Source organism: Belonocnema kinseyi, chromosome 1 (assembly GCF_010883055.1).
Source record: "Belonocnema kinseyi isolate 2016_QV_RU_SX_M_011 chromosome 1, B_treatae_v1, whole genome shotgun sequence".
Taxonomy (NCBI): Eukaryota; Metazoa; Arthropoda; class Insecta; order Hymenoptera; family Cynipidae; genus Belonocnema; species Belonocnema kinseyi.
Window position 1 is genome coordinate 23345898 of NC_046657.1, and position 4194 is coordinate 23350091.

General features: G+C 29.8%; 1 protein-coding gene across 3 annotated transcripts in view; it reads left to right on the forward strand.

Annotated features, from left to right (window-relative positions):
- The first annotated feature begins 451 nt into the window (after positions 1-451).
- Positions 452-4194, forward strand: part of LOC117167177 (serine/arginine repetitive matrix protein 2-like) — a 30025-nt gene continuing 26282 nt past the window's right edge. The window contains exons 1-2 of one of the 3 annotated variants that reach the window (XM_033351906.1): positions 452-625; positions 1626-1680. The gene's annotated coding sequence lies outside the window, so the exon portion shown is untranslated. The other 2 variants (XM_033351920.1, XM_033351912.1) reach the window with 2 other exon arrangements.

The window sequence follows — 4194 nt, forward strand, 5'->3', positions numbered from 1 at the left end:
CAAAATCATTTGAATAGAATGGATAATGTCCAGAAATATTTTTACAGTGCTCGAATGAGTAAGTTAGAGAAATGGGGAAAATATTAAATATCTTACGCCTTTGTATTCTAAAACAGAACTTTGCTTCTTTGAAAACTCATTATTATAATTGTCAATTTTAATTATAAAAATATGGTTTATTTCATTGAAAAATTTAACAATATTTAAAATTCCCGCGCGATTTTCAGATTTTCCATAGACGGAAAAAGCAAGGTGTGAACGGTCTCGGGCAGGCGGGCAGGGGTGTGACAGGACCCTTAGAATACTCAATGAAGAAAAGGTAATTTGAATTTTCCCGGTACTTTGACAAAAGCCACTAGTGCCATCTATCGGAAGCAAAGCTCCCCTAGACCAATTTTTACCTTCGACTTCCCTTTCTAAATCACCCACACTTTTTGGTCATCAACACTTCGGGATTATCTCGGCTTGTTCTCAGAGTCTCCGATTTTTTTTTGATCATTTCGGAACGCCATTCGCGATTCCCGAAAGTCTTGCTCCGCATCGATTCCTGTTGACGTCCCGCGCAGTGAAAACAGAAACTCTCTCGCTGAAAATGCGAATGTCGGAGTTGCCGTGTTGAAACAAAGTGAGTGTCGCAAATTTCGCCAAAAAATCCATCAAGTTGAACGCGGTTCGGTGAAAATCCGACTCCGCCCTGTCGGTTCCTTTAACAGAATTGATTTTCGTGGTGCCGCTGTTACGCGAGCGGTAACGCGGACAGTAAACACCCTACGCTTGCATGGACCTTCAACCTAATTTTATTTCTTCCCTCTTTTTCTCGCTTGTTCCAAAAAATATATATATACGTATACATAACAGAAAATAGTAACCAAACCAAAGTTTCTATAAACTTCTCAAACGGAAAACCGTGCAAGGCTGTGTACTGGTTAAAAAAAGCAACTAAAAATGCTTCTAATTCCAAGTTTTTTCGCGTGTGAATTTCAGATTTCGCTCGGGACCATATCGTACAATCTGGACAGTATGGACGTGTTGACGCTCGGTTTTCGGGACATCCGGTTTGTTCTTTTCGGGTTTTGGAAGAAAATTGGGTCAGTTGCCAATCGGGTTCGGGAATTCCGGTCCGTTTTTCAAGATCTTTCGGGTTTTCGGGACGTCGGTTCGGGTCCCGTTCGCGATCAGACCCGAATTTGCCATCCCGGCCGATGACAAATTCGGTAGCTGTTTCCTTTCGGGTCGTCTTTTCTGACCCTCTGGGCATCGATCTCGCAAAATTGGGCCGAATTCGCGCGGTGAGGCCCTTCGGGTTAACCTCAAAATTGGCAATTCAGAGCATTAAAAAAGTCGCGTAGTTTTTAAATGGGCCCGGTTTGGCCCGGAGATGAAAATGTAAATTCTGAGATGCTCGGAAGATTTTCGAAAATTTCCTTGAGCTCTTTTCGATCAGTGTCCACGTCCACTGCCAGTTATTTTCGGATCGCGATTTTCTCGATGGTATTGGAGTTTCTGAATTTTGTATTCGAAAATTTGTTCTGGTTTGATAGTAAGAAATGTACGAATAACAAACGACTTTTCGTTTACGGTTTCTGATCGTATTTTGAGAACTAACGTGTTCACTAATCTCGCAGGAGTGCGGATTACGTCGTTTTTCGCTACTACCAGGATTTCAAGCTGAGAAGAGAGGTGAATTTATTTTTTATTGATTGGATATTTTTTTATTTAATCGCAAAATTAATCTCGATTTCAGAAAGCGCTGATTGCATTTTCGAAAAGGGGCTGACCGAAAATCAGGGAATTTAAAATCACGGGTTGTTCTAGCGACTTTGAAACCCTGAAAATATATATTTTTTATTATTCTTTGCTTATAAACCACGTATTTTATTCTTATTTGAAATTTCCATGCTTAAAATTTAGCCATTTGATGGAAGATTTTTTTTTTAATTTCTCTTTGGAGTTCACATTCACATTTTTTGTTTTTATTGAAAACCTTTTTTTTTTTTTGGACTATTTGGTAGGACATTCCAGTTTTTCGATAGAAAATTAATTATTTTTTTTACAAACTCGGCCATTTTTTTGAAATTTTATATATTTCATTAAAAATCCAAATATTTGGTTGAAAATTCGTAATTTTTTTCGAAAATTTATCTTTTTGGTTGATAAATTAATGTTTCTGATTAAAATTGCAACTATTTTGTTGAAATTGTAACTTTTGTAGAAAATAATTTTTTTACGCCGAATTGATCTATATTGCATTTTTTATAGGGAGTGTATCTTTTCTTTTTTTTTTTGAAATATAAACTTCAACTATCTGGTTGTATATTCCTCTTTTTCGACAGAAAGTTAATCTTCTAAGTTGAAAATTCATTTTTTTGTTTAAAAATTCAACTATTTCGTTCAGAAACGATCTTTTTTGGTTGAAAGTTGATCTTTTTGGGTGAAAATTTGTCGTTTTTTTCAAAAATTAATCTTTTTTGGTTGAAAGATTGATGTTTCTGATTAAAATTTAAAATATTTGATGAAAAATTCATCTATGTTTTTGAGAAATTATGTCTTTTGATGGATACTTCAAATATTTTGTAAAAATTGTAACTTCGGTAGAAATTAATAATTATATTTCAACTCAGAATTTATCTATTATATTTTTTATTGAAAATTTATCTTGAATTTTTTTGTATTAGTAGAAACTTAAACTATTTGGAAGGATATTCTTCTATTTTTCTATAGAAAATTAATCTTTTTAATTGAAAATTCAACCTTTTTGTAAAAAATTAACTATTTCATTGAAATTTCATATATTTTGTTAAACAATCGTCTTTTTTGGTAGAAAATTTATCTTCTTGGTTGAAAATTCAATTACTTGGTTAAAAATTGATTTTTGTTGTTGTTGAAAGTTTATCTTCTTGATTAAAAATTCAACTATTTCGTTAAAAGATTTTTTTATGGCAAAAAAAAGCTTTTTAGTTGAAAATTCATGCATTTTGTTGACAGTTTTTCTGTTTTATTGCAATTGTGACTTTTGTAGAAAAAATATATCTATTTTTTATTTCAGAATTCCTTGATAACATTTTTTATTCGAAATTTATCTGTTTTTTTTTTTTTTAGTAATTTAATATTTTCATTTTAAAATGCATGTATTTTGTTTAAAATTCCATATTTTTTGTTAAAATTTTTTTTTTTTTGGCAAAAAGTTATCTTTGTTGAAAACTATACTATTTATTTCAAAAATGATCTTTTTTTGGTTCAAAATTAATTCATTTTTTGAAAATTCGTCTTTGGTGGAACAGTTCATGTATTTTGTTACCTATTAAACTATTTGGTGGAATATTCTTATTTTTTTAATAAAAAATTAATCTTTTTAATTAAAAATTCAACTATTTCGTTGCAATTTCACATATTTTGTTCAACATTTGTCCTTTTGTTGGTAGATTATTTATTTGCTTGGTTGAAAATTCAACTATTTCGTTAAAAATTGATCTTTTTGGGTTGAAAGTTTATTGTCTTGATTAAAAATTAAAATATTTCGTTTAAAAATCCTCTTTCTTTTTTAGAAAATTAAGCCTTTTGGTTGAAAATTCCTGCTTTTTTTTTTTAATGTGTAGTTTTTTGTTGAAATTGTAACTTTTGTCGCAAAACAATTTTTTTTTAAATTGTGAATTCACCTTAAATTGTTTATTGGAAATTTATCTTTTTTTTTAGTAGAAATTTAATTAGCTTAGTTGAAAATGCATGTATTTTGTTGAAAATTCTTATTTTTTGGTGGAAATTTCAATTATTTGGTTAAAAATTGATATGTTTTGCTTAAAAATTCAACTATTTCGTTAAAACTTTATATATTTTGTTGACAATTTGCGTTGATGTTTTTGAAAATATATGTCTTTTGGTTAAAAGTGTAAATATTTTCTTGCAATTTTTATTTTTGTAAAAAAAATTTTTATTGGATTCGTATTTTTTGTCAAAAAAAACTTATCTTGGATGAAACCAAGTTTCGAAAAATGTATCTTTTTGGTTGAAAAATTAATGTTTCTGATTAAAACTTAAGTTATTTGATTAAAAGTCCATCTCTGTTTTATAAAATTCTTCTTTTTCTTTTCTTTTTAAAATTCTTCTTGCAATTGTAACTTCTGTAAAAAATTATTTTTTTAACTCAGAATTTATCTGTTACATTTTTTATTGGAAATTTATCTTTTTTTTTTTTTT